Here is a 15,971-nt window from a genome sequence, read left to right on the forward strand (position 1 = left end):
AATGCGGTCAGGGTAGCAGACATATAGAACAATTGGGTGGGTTCGCTTCCGAACTGGATGCACAGGAGCAGGAGAGAATGGCTGTTGGCGATGTATGCAACTTGCTCTGCGTGAACACATCTACCGACCCCTTCCCCTACACACACGGGCACATACACACACACACACACACATAGCCATTGGAGCTATGCAGAGCTAATCAGAAAGATTGGTAATCATTAGAACATGAAAGATATGTGTTCATTTTTTATTAAACTTGTGGACTCCCGCAGAAACGGAGGGACTCACATCTCTAATTGAGGCTTGCTTACCTCTATACAAATGTGTTTGCTGGCTGTCTTTCTTCAACTGGTATGTGCGGTTGTGTCTGTCTTTGTCTTTCAACACGCCTGGCACGTTTACATTATCAAAGAGATGATTGTATGGAGATGGGGAACACCCCTCCGTTGCATTGTGAACTTGAACAGTCTTTTCACCAAAGCAGCTACATGCGACATTGCAAGGTTTTTGTCAGTCTTTGCCTGAAAACATTAGGCCTTCCTCTCGAACTCTATTTCACTCCTTCTGTGGAAGACTTCAATTATGAGGATGCATCCCGTCATAAAAGGTTCTCTGTAGATGGTGCAACTCTGGCTTCTCTTCCCCGTGCTTTTTGAAAATAATCCGCCCAAGGCCCTGATGAGGTTTGAACTCATGACCCCTGGTTTACGAGACCAGTGCTCTGCCACTGAGCTACAAGGCCACCTGCTGCTTGCTCACAGCCAACAACAGAAAGTGCAAAGAAACCATGGTTTTTACCTAGGTAGATCTCCAGGTATATGAATTTCTGGTTGTGTAAAAATGGCTGTATATCTCTGCATGTGTTCAGTACGTCATCATACATCTGATTTGCGAAAGCGTGTGTGCTTATGTTGGTGATACATTGTCGGTATGCGTTTGAGTATGTACTTTTACGGGTATGTATGTATTGAGTAGGATGCTGAACAGGTTCATGAGTTTAGATAGCAGGTCAGAATGATGGCAAAAGGAACATGTAAAAGGCAGACAACTAAAAGAAAAAAGAATTTGGGATGTAAGCTTGGGAGTTTACTAACTGCGCTGATTTTGGCTCCTATAATAGTAAAGAATGGAAACCTACGAGGAAAGTCTTTGACTAATTTCATTCTCCGCCTGCACCAATGAACTTATTTTTACATCTCTATTTCCATATCTGTACTCATTCCTGTCTTTCACAGGGAGGTTGAAAGACTTTGGTCTATGTTTAAATGCAGACTATAAAGAAAAAATACGACAAAGGTGGGATTCGAACCCACGCGTGCAGAGCACAATGGATTAGCAGTCCATCGCCTTAACCACTCGGCCACCTCGTCTGTTTGGGAACGGTGCTCGAATCCCATGCTTAAAGAAGAGATAAAACAATGGTGGTGCAAAGTCAGTGAAAAATAGATCATGTTTGTCATAATAGAAACAAGATCGTTGACTCGTTCTTCCTTACCCGGCCATTGATAGATAAACACATCAAGTTGAAGTTCAGAAAAATATAACTAGAGCTCCTGGAGGGTTCACAACACTAATCCAGAGGAAGGTGCTTGAGCTTCCGTATGGCACACCATTAGTAGTAAAACCAGCATAACGCAAGCTCCAGTTTCCCAGTGTTTGGCATCATTCAACGTTTCCAGCCAAGATCAAAGTTCAGATGCTGCTGCTTCCTGTGATGTCATTGAATTTAAATAGTGAGTGATGGCAATAACCCTTTTCCAATTAAATTTTGCCACATCAACGTCCCTGAAAATAGAGAAAGGCGTGCAACCCAGAACCGCTGTACTGTTCAATAGAGTAAGGGCTTCACCGTGATCATCTGCATCTGTCATCACAAAATTATCAAGGTCTTTTTCTTGAAGAAATTAGGTCCAGAAAGCCGACCTTCCCCACAGACTATTCAGACACCTTGCGCTTGTGGCTTTGTTATAGGCCCGAATCCATTGGTAAAAGGTTGCACAGGTACAATGTGCAATATCAGTTCCTATTCAACAATGTTCAAGAAAATTACCATTTGGAGGCCCTGATGAGGATCGAACTCACGACCCCTGGTTTACAAGACCAGTGCTCTGCCACTGAGCTACAGAGCCCCTCAGGTTACGACGCATAACAGCAACACAACGAGCACACAACATGATGTTTACTGGGTAGACATATTTGAAGGGTGTGTGAGAATGTATGTATATGATTGTGATTTGACCTGTTTTTTTCTGGCCGATTTTTTGAGGAGCAGCTAATTTGTGCGTATTCCGTGCAATTTTAGGGTGACTAATGAGGAGATGTGATGCGTGAAAGTTGAAAAAAACATGTACATGGCAGCAGAGAGACAATATGGATATTACCTTTGCTTTTTTAAATTTCTATCCGGATTCTGGCTCAAAGGGTAGTCAAGCACAGCAGATTGCATTCCTGCCAGTAACACGACAACCTTGTTTGTGTCCTTCTTAATCAACTAACATGCATATTTTCACTTTTGTCTGTATGTTCTTTGAAAGCCAATGGCAATGGTGCTTAGAGCAATGCAGATGTTTAAAAAAGATTTCAAAAGTTAAAATCGACAAAGGTGGGATTCGAAACCACGCGTGTACAGCAGATTAGCAGTCCATCGCCTTAACCACTCGGCCACCTCGTCTACAGGGATTATGTTAGGCATTCAAGTCTTTACAGGTAATAACACAAACATCTTCAAAATAGAACCACAATGCGTTCCTTGTTGAGGTACATCCAGCCGTTTGCAGGAAAACTGCCTCACTTGCTGTTGAGAAAAATTCATCAAAGTCCTGGGGTGTTTATAGGCATCGCCAAGATGACATTGGGAGGTGTTTCAATTGACACGTGTTGAATATGAGGAAGAGCATCATGCTGGCTCCAGTGGCACTGCCTGCAGCATGACAAAAATGTAGAAGGGACATTTGACTGCACCATTGGCTGAACATCAGTGGCAAAGTGTATATCAGGCTAAAAGGTAAGCTCCAGTGGCACAATATGGGCACTACAAGGCACCCATAATTTGGTGTCAGCTAAAAAGACAATGCCAGAGCTTGTGGGTGCTTTTGTACACTTGTGTGTGTGTTTGTGGGTGTAGTTTCATGTCGAAAACCAAAACACAGCAGCTCCAGTGGCGCAATCGGTTAGCGCGCGGTACTTATACAGCAGTACATGCAGTGAGCAATGCCGAGGTTGTGAGTTCAAGCCTCACCTGGAGCAACTTTGGAACTTTTTACTAATTCACCTCAAAACTGAATTATTGAACCAATAAATGTTCTGGACATTTTTTGGTTCACCTCAAGGTTTCCTTGATTGTCAGTTAATGTTGTATGACAGCTCCTCTGCCTTTTAGACATGGAATACTCATTGCAAGTTATTTATGGGGTGTTTGCGCTTTAAATACAGCTACGGAGGGTTTTTGAAAATAGAACAGAAAATAAAAAATGTCAACTGTTATTATACTCCATTTTCTGCTGAGCACCACTTACGGAAGACATTTGTAAAGGTAGAAAAAGGGTTACTGGAGTAGGATCCAGGAGACAATATCAACTTACAAAGAATAATGTTGTCTATTTACTGCATTATCGCCTTTGAAGCAAACCTCTGAGAATAAATACCCTTTCACTAATCAGGCAGTCACTTTGATAAAATCAAGCAGAACAAGGATGCTGATAGGAACTCGCCTCATTTGCATATGGGCTAGGGCTTCTGGGAGCCATGAGAATTAGGAGTTGAAGGTTTTGCAGATCGAGATTGCTAAAGGGCTGGGCATTTGCACAGACCTCTCCATGCCTGATTGGTGCCAAAGGTTAGTTGCAAGTGGTCCCCTGCTCACCCTACCTTACACAGGGCCATGCCCAGTTAGGCCCCTCAGGGCTAGGCCCGGCAGGGCTAAGCCCGGCGTTCGTCAGGCGAAGTGCCTGGACCCCTGCTCATCATACCTCAGAATCTGGTCTAGCTATTGCAGACATGGGGAATGGTGCTTATATCCCATTGACAGCGCCCACAAGCTGCATACTAATAGCCAATGATGTGTGAATGCGGTCAGGGTAGCAGACATATAGAACAATTGGGTGGGTTCGCTTCCGAACTGGATGCACAGGAGCAGGAGAGAATGGCTGTTGGCGATGTATGCAACTTGCTCTGCGTGAACACATCTACCGACCCCTTCCCCTACACACACGGGCACATACACACACACACACACACATAGCCATTGGAGCTATGCAGAGCTAATCAGAAAGATTGGTAATCATTAGAACATGAAAGATATGTGTTCATTTTTTATTAAACTTGTGGACTCCCGCAGAAACGGAGGGACTCACATCTCTAATTGAGGCTTGCTTACCTCTATACAAATGTGTTTGCTGGCTGTCTTTCTTCAACTGGTATGTGCGGTTGTGTCTGTCTTTGTCTTTCAACACGCCTGGCACGTTTACATTATCAAAGAGATGATTGTATGGAGATGGGGAACACCCCTCCGTTGCATTGTGAACTTGAACAGTCTTTTCACCAAAGCAGCTACATGCGACATTGCAAGGTTTTTGTCAGTCTTTGCCTGAAAACATTAGGCCTTCCTCTCGAACTCTATTTCACTCCTTCTGTGGAAGACTTCAATTATGAGGATGCATCCCGTCATAAAAGGTTCTCTGTAGATGGTGCAACTCTGGCTTCTCTTCCCCGTGCTTTTTGAAAATAATCCGCCCGAGGCCCTGATGAGGTTTGAACTCATGACCCCTGGTTTACGAGACCAGTGCTCTGCCACTGAGCTACAAGGACACCTGCTGCTTGCTCACAGCCAACAACAGAAAGTGCAAAGAAACCATGGTTTTTACCTAGGTAGATCTCCAGGTATATGAATTTCTGGTTGTGTAAAAATGGCTGTATATCTCTGCATGTGTTCAGTACGTCATCATACATCTGATTTGCGAAAGCGTGTGTGCTTATGTTGGTGATACATTGTCGGTATGCGTTTGAGTATGTACTTTTACGGGTATGTATGTATTGAGTAGGATGCTGAACAGGTTCATGAGTTTAGATAGCAGGTCAGAATGATGGCAAAAGGAACATGTAAAAGGCAGACAACTAAAAGAAAAAAGAATTTGGGATGTAAGCTTGGGAGTTTACTAACTGCGCTGATTTTGGCTCCTATAATAGTAAAGAATGGAAACCTACGAGGAAAGTCTTTGACTAATTTCATTCTCCGCCTGCACCAATGAACTTATTTTTACATCTCTATTTCCATATCTGTACTCATTCCTGTCTTTCACAGGGAGGTTGAAAGACTTTGGTCTATGTTTAAATGCAGACTATAAAGAAAAAATACGACGAAGGTGGGATTCGAACCCACGCGTGCAGAGCACAATGGATTAGCAGTCCATCGCCTTAACCACTCGGCCACCTCGTCTGTTTGGGAACGGTGCTCGAATCCCATGCTTAAAGAAGAGATAAAACAATGGTGGTGCAAAGTCAGTGAAAAATAGATCATGTTTGTCATAATAGAAACAAGATCGTTGACTCGTTCTTCCTTACCCGGCCATTGATAGATAAACACATCAAGTTGAAGTTCAGAAAAATATAACAAGAGCTCCTGGAGGGTTCACAACACTAATCCAGAGGAAGGTGCTTGAGCTTCCGTATGGCACACCATTAGTAGTAAAACCAGCATAACGCAAGCTCCAGTTTCCCAGTGTTTGGCATCATTCAACGTTTCCAGCCAAGATCAAAGTTCAGATGCTGCTGCTTCCTGTGATGTCATTGAATTTAAATAGTGAGTGATGGCAATAACCCTTTTCCAATTAAATTTTGCCACATCAACGTCCCTGAAAATAGAGAAAGGCGTGCAACCCAGAACCGCTGTACTGTTCAATAGAGTAAGGGCTTCACCGTGATCATCTGCATCTGTCATCACAAAATTATCAAGGTCTTTTTCTTGAAGAAATTAGGTCCAGAAAGCCGACCTTCCCCACAGACTATTCAGACACCTTGCGCTTGTGGCTTTGTTATAGGCCCGAATCCATTGGTAAAAGGTTGCACAGGTACAATGTGCAATATCAGTTCCTATTCAACAATGTTCAAGAAAATTACCATTTGGAGGCCCTGATGAGGATCGAACTCACGACCCCTGGTTTACAAGACCAGTGCTCTGCCACTGAGCTACAGAGCCCCTCAGGTTACGACGCATAACAGCAACACAACGAGCACACAACATGATGTTTACTGGGTAGACATATTTGAAGGGTGTGTGAGAATGTATGTATATGATTGTGATTTGACCTGTTTTTTTCTGGCCGATTTTTTGAGGAGCAGCTAATTTGTGCGTATTCCGTGCAATTTTAGGGTGACTAATGAGGAGATGTGATGCGTGAAAGTTGAAAAAAACATGTACATGGCAGCAGAGAGACAATATGGATATTACCTTTGCTTTTTTAAATTTCTATCCGGATTCTGGCTCAAAGGGTAGTCAAGCACAGCAGATTGCATTCCTGCCAGTAACACGACAACCTTGTTTGTGTCCTTCTTAATCAACTAACATGCATATTTTCACTTTTGTCTGTATGTTCTTTGAAAGCCAATGGCAATGGTGCTTAGAGCAATGCAGATGTTTAAAAAAGATTTCAAAAGTTAAAATCGACAAAGGTGGGATTCGAAACCACGCGTGTACAGCAGATTAGCAGTCCATCGCCTTAACCACTCGGCCACCTCGTCTACAGGGATTATGTTAGGCATTCAAGTCTTTACAGGTAATAACACAAACATCTTCAAAATAGAACCACAATGCGTTCCTTGTTGAGGTACATCCAGCCGTTTGCAGGAAAACTGCCTCACTTGCTGTTGAGAAAAATTCATCAAAGTCCTGGGGTGTTTATAGGCATCGCCAAGATGACATTGGGAGGTGTTTCAATTGACACGTGTTGAATATGAGGAAGAGCATCATGCTGGCTCCAGTGGCACTGCCTGCAGCATGACAAAAATGTAGAAGGGACATTTGACTGCACCATTGGCTGAACATCAGTGGCAAAGTGTATATCAGGCTAAAAGGTAAGCTCCAGTGGCACAATATGGGCACTACAAGGCACCCATAATTTGGTGTCAGCTAAAAAGACAATGCCAGAGCTTGTGGGTGCTTTTGTACACTTGTGTGTGTGTTTGTGGGTGTAGTTTCATGTCGAAAACCAAAACACAGCAGCTCCAGTGGCGCAATCGGTTAGCGCGCGGTACTTATACAGCAGTACATGCAGTGAGCAATGCCGAGGTTGTGAGTTCAAGCCTCACCTGGAGCAACTTTGGAACTTTTTACTAATTCACCTCAAAACTGAATTATTGAACCAATAAATGTTCTGGACATTTTTTGGTTCACCTCAAGGTTTCCTTGATTGTCAGTTAATGTTGTATGACAGCTCCTCTGCCTTTTAGACATGGAATACTCATTGCAAGTTATTTATGGGGTGTTTGCGCTTTAAATACAGCTACGGAGGGTTTTTGAAAATAGAACAGAAAATAAAAAATGTCAACTGTTATTATACTCCATTTTCTGCTGAGCACCACTTACGGAAGACATTTGTAAAGGTAGAAAAAGGGTTACTGGAGTAGGATCCAGGAGACAATATCAATTTACAAAGAATAATGTTGTCTATTTACTGCATTATCGCCTTTGAAGCAAACCTCTGAGAATAAATACCCTTTCACTAATCAGGCAGTCACTTTGATAAAATCAAGCAGAACAAGGATGCTGATAGGAACTCGCCTCATTTGCATATGGGCTAGGGCTTCTGGGAGCCATGAGAATTAGGAGTTGAAGGTTTTGCAGATCGAGATTGCTAAAGGGCTGGGCATTTGCACAGACCTCTCCATGCCTGATTGGTGCCGAAGGTTAGTTGCAAGTGGTCCCCTGCTCACCCTACCTTACACAGGGCCATGCCCAGTTAGGCCCCTCAGGGCTAGGCCCGGCAGGGCTAAGCCCGGCGTTCGTCAGGCGAAGTGCCTGGACCCCTGCTCATCATACCTCAGAATCTGGTCTAGCTATTGCAGACATGGGGAATGGTGCTTATATCCCATTGACAGCGCCCACAAGCTGCATACTAATAGCCAATGATGTGTGAATGCGGTCAGGGTAGCAGACATATAGAACAATTGGGTGGGTTCGCTTCCGAACTGGATGCACAGGAGCAGGAGAGAATGGCTGTTGGCGATGTATGCAACTTGCTCTGCGTGAACACATCTACCGACCCCTTCCCCTACACACACGGGCACATACACACACACACACACACATAGCCATTGGAGCTATCAGAAAGATTGGTAATCATTAGAACATGAAAGATATGTGTTCATTTTTTATTAAACTTGTGGACTCCCGCAGAAACGGAGGGACTCACATCTCTAATTGAGGCTTGCATACCTCTATACAAATGTGTTTGCTGGCTGTCTTTCTTCAACTGGTATGTGCGGTTGTGTCTGTCTTTGTCTTTCAACACGCCTGGCACGTTTACATTATCAAAGAGATGATTGTATGGAGATGGGGAACACCCCTCCGTTGCATTGTGAACTTGAACAGTCTTTTCACCAAAGCAGCTACATGCGACATTGCAAGGTTTTTGTCAGTCTTTGCCTGAAAACATTAGGCCTTCCTCTCGAACTCTATTTCACTCCTTCTGTGGAAGACTTCAATTATGAGGATGCATCCCGTCATAAAAGGTTCTCTGTAGATGGTGCAACTCTGGCTTCTCTTCCCCGTGCTTTTTGAAAATAATCCGCCCGAGGCCCTGATGAGGTTTGAACTCATGACCCCTGGTTTACGAGACCAGTGCTCTGCCACTGAGCTACAAGGCCACCTGCTGCTTGCTCACAGCCAACAACAGAAAGTGCAAAGAAACCATGGGTTTTACCTAGGTAGATCTCCAGGTATATGAATTTCTGGTTGTGTAAAAATGGCTGTATATCTCTGCATGTGTTCAGTACGTCATCATACATCTGATTTGCGAAAGCGTGTGTGCTTATGTTGGTGATACATTGTCGGTATGCGTTTGAGTATGTACTTTTACGGGTATGTATGTATTGAGTAGGATGCTGAACAGGTTCATGAGTTTAGATAGCAGGTCAGAATGATGGCAAAAGGAACATGTAAAAGGCAGACAACTAAAAGAAAAAAGAATTTGGGATGTAAGCTTGGGAGTTTACTAACTGCGCTGATTTTGGCTCCTATAATAGTAAAGAATGGAAACCTACGAGGAAAGTCTTTGACTAATTTCATTCTCCGCCTGCACCAATGAACTTATTTTTACATCTCTATTTCCATATCTGTACTCATTCCTGTCTTTCACAGGGAGGTTGAAAGACTTTGGTCTATGTTTAAATGCAGACTATAAAGAAAAAATACGACGAAGGTGGGATTCGAACCCACGCGTGCAGAGCACAATGGATTAGCAGTCCATCGCCTTAACCACTCGGCCACCTCGTCTGTTTGGGAACGGTGCTCGAGTCCCATGCTTAAAGAAGAGATAAAACAATGGTGGTGCAAAGTCAGTGAAAAATAGATCATGTTTGTCATAGTAGAAACAAGATCGTTGACTCGTTCTTCCTTACCCGGCCATTGATAGATAAACACATCAAGTTGAAGTTCAGAAAAATATAACAAGAGCTCCTGGAGGGTTCACAACACTAATCCAGAGGAAGGTGCTTGAGCTTCCGTATGGCACACCATTAGTAGTAAAACCAGCATAACGCAAGCTCCAGTTTCCCAGTGTTTGGCATCATTCAACGTTTCCAGCCAAGATCAAAGTTCAGATGCTGCTGCTTCCTGTGATGTCATTGAATTTAAATAGTGAGTGATGGCAATAACCCTTTTCCAATTAAATTTTGCCACATCAACGTCCCTGAAAATAGAGAAAGGCGTGCAACCCAGAACCGCTGTACTGTTCAATAGAGTAAGGGCTTCACCGTGATCATCTGCATCTGTCATCACAAGATTATCAAGGTCTTTTTCTTGAAGAAATTAGGTCCAGAAAGCCGACCTTCCCCACAGACTATTCAGACACCTTGCGCTTGTGGCTTTGTTATAGGCCCGAATCCATTGGTAAAAGGTTGCACAGGTACAATGTGCAATATCAGTTCCTATTCAACAATGTTCAAGAAAATTACCATTTGGAGGCCCTGATGAGGATCGAACTCACGACCCCTGGTTTACAAGACCAGTGCTCTGCCACTGAGCTACAGAGCCCCTCAGGTTACGACGCATAACAGCAACACAACGAGCACACAACATGATGTTTACTGGGTAGACATATTTGAAGGGTGTGTGAGAATGTATGTATATGATTGTGATTTGACCTGTTTTTTTCTGGCCGATTTTTTGAGGAGCAGCTAATTTGTGCGTATTCCGTGCAATTTTAGGGTGACTAATGAGGAGATGTGATGCGTGAAAGTTGAAAAAAACATGTACATGGCAGCAGAGAGACAATATGGATATTACCTTTGCTTTTTTAAATTTCTATCCGGATTCTGGCTCAAAGGGTAGTCAAGCACAGCAGATTGCATTCCTGCCAGTAACACGACAACCTTGTTTGTGTCCTTCTTAATCAACTAACATGCATATTTTCACTTTTGTCTGTATGTTCTTTGAAAGCCAATGGCAATGGTGCTTAGAGCAATGCAGATGTTTAAAAAAGATTTCAAAAGTTAAAATCGACAAAGGTGGGATTCGAAACCACACGTGTACAGTAGATTAGCAGTCCATCGCCTTAACCACTCGGCCACCTCGTCTACAGGGATTATGTTAGGCATTCAAGTCTTTACAGGTAATAACACAAACATCTTCAAAATAGAACCACAATGCGTTCCTTGTTGAGGTACATCCAGCCGTTTGCAGGAAAACTGCCTCACTTGCTGTTGAGAAAAATTCATCAAAGTCCTGGGGTGTTTATAGGCATCGCCAAGATGACATTGGGAGGTGTTTCAATTGACACGTGTTGAATATGAGGAAGAGCATCATGCTGGCTCCAGTGGCACTGCCTGCAGCATGACAAAAATGTAGAAGGGACATTTGACTGCACCATTGGCTGAACATCAGTGGCAAAGTGTATATCAGGCTAAAAGGTAAGCTCCAGTGGCACAATATGGGCACTACAAGGCACCCATAATTTGGTGTCAGCTAAAAAGACAATGCCAGAGCTTGTGGGTGCTTTTGTACACTTGTGTGTGTGTTTGTGGGTGTAGTTTCATGTTGAAAACCAAAACACAGCAGCTCCAGTGGCGCAATCGGTTAGCGCGCGGTACTTATACAGCAGTACATGCAGTGAGCAATGCCGAGGTTGTGAGTTCAAGCCTCACCTGGAGCAACTTTGGAACTTTTTACTAATTCACCTCAAAACTGAATTATTGAACCAATAAATGTTCTGGACATTTTTTGGTTCACCTCAAGGTTTCCTTGATTGTCAGTTAATGTTGTATGACAGCTCCTCTGCCTTTTAGACATGGAATACTCATTGCAAGTTATTTATGGGGTGTTTGCGCTTTAAATACAGCTACGGAGGGTTTTTGAAAATAGAACAGAAAATAAAAAATGTCAACTGTTATTATACTCCATTTTCTGCTGAGCACCACTTACGGAAGACATTTGTAAAGGTAGAAAAAGGGTTACTGGAGTAGGATCCAGGAGACAATATCAACTTACAAAGAATAATGTTGTCTATTTACTGCATTATCGCCTTTGAAGCAAACCTCTGAGAATAAATACCCTTTCACTAATCAGGCAGTCACTTTGATAAAATCAAGCAGAACAAGGATGCTGATAGGAACTCGCCTCATTTGCATATGGGCTAGGGCTTCTGGGAGCCATGAGAATTAGGAGTTGAAGGTTTTGCAGATCGAGATTGCTAAAGGGCTGGGCATTTGCACAGACCTCTCCATGCCTGATTGGTGCCGAAGGTTAGTTGCAAGTGGTCCCCTGCTCACCCTACCTTACACAGGGCCATGCCCAGTTAGGCCCCTCAGGGCTAGGCCCGGCAGGGCTAAGCCCGGCGTTTGTCAGGCGAAATGCCTGGACCCCTGCTCATCATACCTCAGAATCTGGTCTAGCTATTGCAGACATGGGGAATGGTGCTTATATCCCATTGACAGCGCCCACAAGCTGCATACTAATAGCCAATGATGTGTGAATGCGGTCAGGGTAGCAGACATATAGAACAATTGGGTGGGTTCGCTTCCGAACTGGATGCACAGGAGCAGGAGAGAATGGCTGTTGGCGATGTATGCAACTTGCTCTGCGTGAACACATCTACCGACCCCTTCCCCTACACACACGGGCACATACACACACACACACACACATAGCCATTGGAGCTATGCAGAGCTAATCAGAAAGATTGGTAATCATTAGAACATGAAAGATATGTGTTCATTTTTTATTAAACTTGTGGACTCCCGCAGAAACGGAGGGACTCACATCTCTAATTGAGGCTTGCTTACCTCTATACAAATGTGTTTGCTGGCTGTCTTTCTTCAACTGGTATGTGCGGTTGTGTCTGTCTTTGTCTTTCAACACGCCTGGCACGTTTACATTATCAAAGAGATGATTGTATGGAGATGGGGAACACCCCTCCGTTGCATTGTGAACTTGAACAGTCTTTTCACCAAAGCAGCTACATGCGACATTGCAAGGTTTTTGTCAGTCTTTGCCTGAAAACATTAGGCCTTCCTCTCGAACTCTATTTCACTCCTTCTGTGGAAGACTTCAATTATGAGGATGCATCCCGTCATAAAAGGTTCTCTGTAGATGGTGCAACTCTGGCTTCTCTTCCCCGTGCTTTTTGAAAATAATCCGCCCGAGGCCCTGATGAGGTTTGAACTCATGACCCCTGGTTTACGAGACCAGTGCTCTGCCACTGAGCTACAAGGCCACCTGCTGCTTGCTCACAGCCAACAACAGAAAGTGCAAAGAAACCATGGTTTTTACCTAGGTAGATCTCCAGGTATATGAATTTCTGGTTGTGTAAAAATGGCTGTATATCTCTGCATGTGTTCAGTACGTCATCATACATCTGATTTGCGAAAGCGTGTGTGCTTATGTTGGTGATACATTGTCGGTATGCGTTTGAGTATGTACTTTTACGGGTATGTATGTATTGAGTAGGATGCTGAACAGGTTCATGAGTTTAGATAGCAGGTCAGAATGATGGCAAAAGGAACATGTAAAAGGCAGACAACTAAAAGAAAAAAGAATTTGGGATGTAAGCTTGGGAGTTTACTAACTGCGCTGATTTTGGCTCCTATAATAGTAAAGAATGGAAACCTACGAGGAAAGTCTTTGACTAATTTCATTCTCCGCCTGCACCAATGAACTTATTTTTACATCTCTATTTCCATATCTGTACTCATTCCTGTCTTTCACAGGGAGGTTGAAAGACTTTGGTCTATGTTTAAATGCAGACTATAAAGAAAAAATACGACGAAGGTGGGATTCGAACCCACGCGTGCAGAGCACAATGGATTAGCAGTCCATCGCCTTAACCACTCGGCCACCTCGTCTGTTTGGGAACGGTGCTCGAATCCCATGCTTAAAGAAGAGATAAAACAATGGTGGTGCAAAGTCAGTGAAAAATAGATCATGTTTGTCATAATAGAAACAAGATCGTTGACTCGTTCTTCCTTACCCGGCCATTGATAGATAAACACATCAAGTTGAAGTTCAGAAAAATATAACAAGAGCTCCTGGAGGGTTCACAACACTAATCCAGAGGAAGGTGCTTGAGCTTCCGTATGGCACACCATTAGTAGTAAAACCAGCATAACGCAAGCTCCAGTTTCCCAGTGTTTGGCATCATTCAACGTTTCCAGCCAAGATCAAAGTTCAGATGCTGCTGCTTCCTGTGATGTCATTGAATTTAAATAGTGAGTGATGGCAATAACCCTTTTCCAATTAAATTTTGCCACATCAACGTCCCTGAAAATAGAGAAAGGCGTGCAACCCAGAACCGCTGTACTGTTCAATAGAGTAAGGGCTTCACCGTGATCATCTGCATCTGTCATCACAAAATTATCAAGGTCTTTTTCTTGAAGAAATTAGGTCCAGAAAGCCGACCTTCCCCACAGACTATTCAGACACCTTGCGCTTGTGGCTTTGTTATAGGCCCGAATCCATTGGTAAAAGGTTGCACAGGTACAATGTGCAATATCAGTTCCTATTCAACAATGTTCAAGAAAATTACCATTTGGAGGCCCTGATGAGGATCGAACTCACGACCCCTGGTTTACAAGACCAGTGCTCTGCCACTGAGCTACAGAGCCCCTCAGGTTACGACGCATAACAGCAACACAACGAGCACACAACATGATGTTTACTGGGTAGACATATTTGAAGGGTGTGTGAGAATGTATGTATATGATTGTGATTTGACCTGTTTTTTTCTGGCCGATTTTTTGAGGAGCAGCTAATTTGTGCGTATTCCGTGCAATTTTAGGGTGACTAATGAGGAGATGTGATGCGTGAAAGTTGAAAAAAACATGTACATGGCAGCAGAGAGACAATATGGATATTACCTTTGCTTTTTTAAATTTCTATCCGGATTCTGGCTCAAAGGGTAGTCAAGCACAGCAGATTGCATTCCTGCCAGTAACACGACAACCTTGTTTGTGTCCTTCTTAATCAACTAACATGCATATTTTCACTTTTGTCTGTATGTTCTTTGAAAGCCAATGGCAATGGTGCTTAGAGCAATGCAGATGTTTAAAAAAGATTTCAAAAGTTAAAATCGACAAAGGTGGGATTCGAAACCACGCGTGTACAGCAGATTAGCAGTCCATCGCCTTAACCACTCGGCCACCTCGTCTACAGGGATTATGTTAGGCATTCAAGTCTTTACAGGTAATAACACAAACATCTTCAAAATAGAACCACAATGCGCTGCTTGTTGAGGTACATCCAGCCGTTTGCAGGAAAACTGCCTCACTTGCTGTTGAGAAAAATTCATCAAAGTCCTGGGGTGTTTATAGGCATCGCCAAGATGACATTGGGAGGTGTTTCAATTGACACGTGTTGAATATGAGGAAGAGCATCATGCTGGCTCCAGTGGCACTGCCTGCAGCATGACAAAAATGTAGAAGGGACATTTGACTGCACCATTGGCTGAACATCAGTGGCAAAGTGTATATCAGGCTAAAAGGTAAGCTCCAGTGGCACAATATGGGCACTACAAGGCACCCATAATTTGGTGTCAGCTAAAAAGACAATGCCAGAGCTTGTGGGTGCTTTTGTACACTTGTGTGTGTGTTTGTGGGTGTAGTTTCATGTCGAAAACCAAAACACAGCAGCTCCAGTGGCGCAATCGGTTAGCGCGCGGTACTTATACAGCAGTACATGCAGTGAGCAATGCCGAGGTTGTGAGTTCAAGCCTCACCTGGAGCAACTTTGGAACTTTTTACTAATTCACCTCAAAACTGAATTATTGAACCAATAAATGTTCTGGACATTTTTTGGTTCACCTCAAGGTTTCCTTGATTGTCAGTTAATGTTGTATGACAGCTCCTCTGCCTTTTAGACATGGAATACTCATTGCAAGTTATTTATGGGGTGTTTGCGCTTTAAATACAGCTACGGAGGGTTTTTGAAAATAGAACAGAAAATAAAAAATGTCAACTGTTATTATACTCCATTTTCTGCTGAGCACCACTTACGGAAGACATTTGTAAAGGTAGAAAAAGGGTTACTGGAGTAGGATCCAGGAGACAATATCAACTTACAAAGAATAATGTTGTCTATTTACTGCATTATCGCCTTTGAAGCAAACCTCTGAGAATAAATACCCTTTCACTAATCAGGCAGTCACTTTGATAAAATCAAGCAGAACAAGGATGCTGATAGGAACTCGCCTCATTTGCATATGGGCTAGGGCTTCTGGGAGCCATGAGAATTAGGAGTTGAAGGTTTTGCAGATCGAGATTGCTAAAGG

The 15,971-nt window shown here is 43.3% G+C and overlaps 16 non-coding genes across 16 annotated transcripts; 4 read left to right on the forward strand and 12 right to left on the reverse strand.

Moving 5' to 3' along the window:
* Positions 1-670: 670 nt before the first annotated feature.
* Positions 671-742, reverse strand: TRNAT-CGU (transfer RNA threonine (anticodon CGU)). Its single transcript has one exon. It is a non-coding gene; the product is annotated as a tRNA-Thr (tRNA).
* A 546-nt stretch (positions 743-1,288) lies between these two features.
* TRNAS-GCU (transfer RNA serine (anticodon GCU)) lies at positions 1,289-1,370 on the reverse strand. The gene has a single exon. It is a non-coding gene; the product is annotated as a tRNA-Ser (tRNA).
* Positions 1,371-2,057: 687 nt separating this feature from the next.
* On the reverse strand, positions 2,058-2,129 carry TRNAT-UGU (transfer RNA threonine (anticodon UGU)). The gene has a single exon. It is a non-coding gene; the product is annotated as a tRNA-Thr (tRNA).
* A 1,022-nt stretch (positions 2,130-3,151) lies between these two features.
* On the forward strand, positions 3,152-3,246 carry TRNAI-UAU (transfer RNA isoleucine (anticodon UAU)). The gene is made up of 2 exons: positions 3,152-3,189; positions 3,211-3,246. It is a non-coding gene; the product is annotated as a tRNA-Ile (tRNA).
* Positions 3,247-4,734: 1,488 nt separating this feature from the next.
* Positions 4,735-4,806, reverse strand: TRNAT-CGU (transfer RNA threonine (anticodon CGU)). The gene has a single exon. It is a non-coding gene; the product is annotated as a tRNA-Thr (tRNA).
* Positions 4,807-5,352: 546 nt separating this feature from the next.
* On the reverse strand, positions 5,353-5,434 carry TRNAS-GCU (transfer RNA serine (anticodon GCU)). The gene has a single exon. It is a non-coding gene; the product is annotated as a tRNA-Ser (tRNA).
* Positions 5,435-6,121: 687 nt separating this feature from the next.
* On the reverse strand, positions 6,122-6,193 carry TRNAT-UGU (transfer RNA threonine (anticodon UGU)). Its single transcript has one exon. It is a non-coding gene; the product is annotated as a tRNA-Thr (tRNA).
* Positions 6,194-7,215: 1,022 nt separating this feature from the next.
* Positions 7,216-7,310, forward strand: TRNAI-UAU (transfer RNA isoleucine (anticodon UAU)). Its single transcript has 2 exons — positions 7,216-7,253; positions 7,275-7,310. It is a non-coding gene; the product is annotated as a tRNA-Ile (tRNA).
* Positions 7,311-8,787: 1,477 nt separating this feature from the next.
* On the reverse strand, positions 8,788-8,859 carry TRNAT-CGU (transfer RNA threonine (anticodon CGU)). Its single transcript has one exon. It is a non-coding gene; the product is annotated as a tRNA-Thr (tRNA).
* A 546-nt stretch (positions 8,860-9,405) lies between these two features.
* Positions 9,406-9,487, reverse strand: TRNAS-GCU (transfer RNA serine (anticodon GCU)). The gene has a single exon. It is a non-coding gene; the product is annotated as a tRNA-Ser (tRNA).
* Positions 9,488-10,174: 687 nt separating this feature from the next.
* On the reverse strand, positions 10,175-10,246 carry TRNAT-UGU (transfer RNA threonine (anticodon UGU)). Its single transcript has one exon. It is a non-coding gene; the product is annotated as a tRNA-Thr (tRNA).
* Positions 10,247-11,268: 1,022 nt separating this feature from the next.
* TRNAI-UAU (transfer RNA isoleucine (anticodon UAU)) lies at positions 11,269-11,363 on the forward strand. Its single transcript has 2 exons — positions 11,269-11,306; positions 11,328-11,363. It is a non-coding gene; the product is annotated as a tRNA-Ile (tRNA).
* A 1,488-nt stretch (positions 11,364-12,851) lies between these two features.
* On the reverse strand, positions 12,852-12,923 carry TRNAT-CGU (transfer RNA threonine (anticodon CGU)). The gene has a single exon. It is a non-coding gene; the product is annotated as a tRNA-Thr (tRNA).
* Positions 12,924-13,469: 546 nt separating this feature from the next.
* Positions 13,470-13,551, reverse strand: TRNAS-GCU (transfer RNA serine (anticodon GCU)). Its single transcript has one exon. It is a non-coding gene; the product is annotated as a tRNA-Ser (tRNA).
* Positions 13,552-14,238: 687 nt separating this feature from the next.
* TRNAT-UGU (transfer RNA threonine (anticodon UGU)) lies at positions 14,239-14,310 on the reverse strand. The gene has a single exon. It is a non-coding gene; the product is annotated as a tRNA-Thr (tRNA).
* Positions 14,311-15,332: 1,022 nt separating this feature from the next.
* Positions 15,333-15,427, forward strand: TRNAI-UAU (transfer RNA isoleucine (anticodon UAU)). Its single transcript has 2 exons — positions 15,333-15,370; positions 15,392-15,427. It is a non-coding gene; the product is annotated as a tRNA-Ile (tRNA).
* The last annotated feature ends 544 nt before the right edge of the window (positions 15,428-15,971 follow it).

The sequence above is a fragment of the Ambystoma mexicanum genome, chromosome 13, assembly GCF_040938575.1.
Source record: "Ambystoma mexicanum isolate Mex_15411 chromosome 13, UKY_AmexF1_1, whole genome shotgun sequence".
NCBI lineage: Eukaryota > Metazoa > Chordata > Amphibia > Caudata > Ambystomatidae > Ambystoma > Ambystoma mexicanum.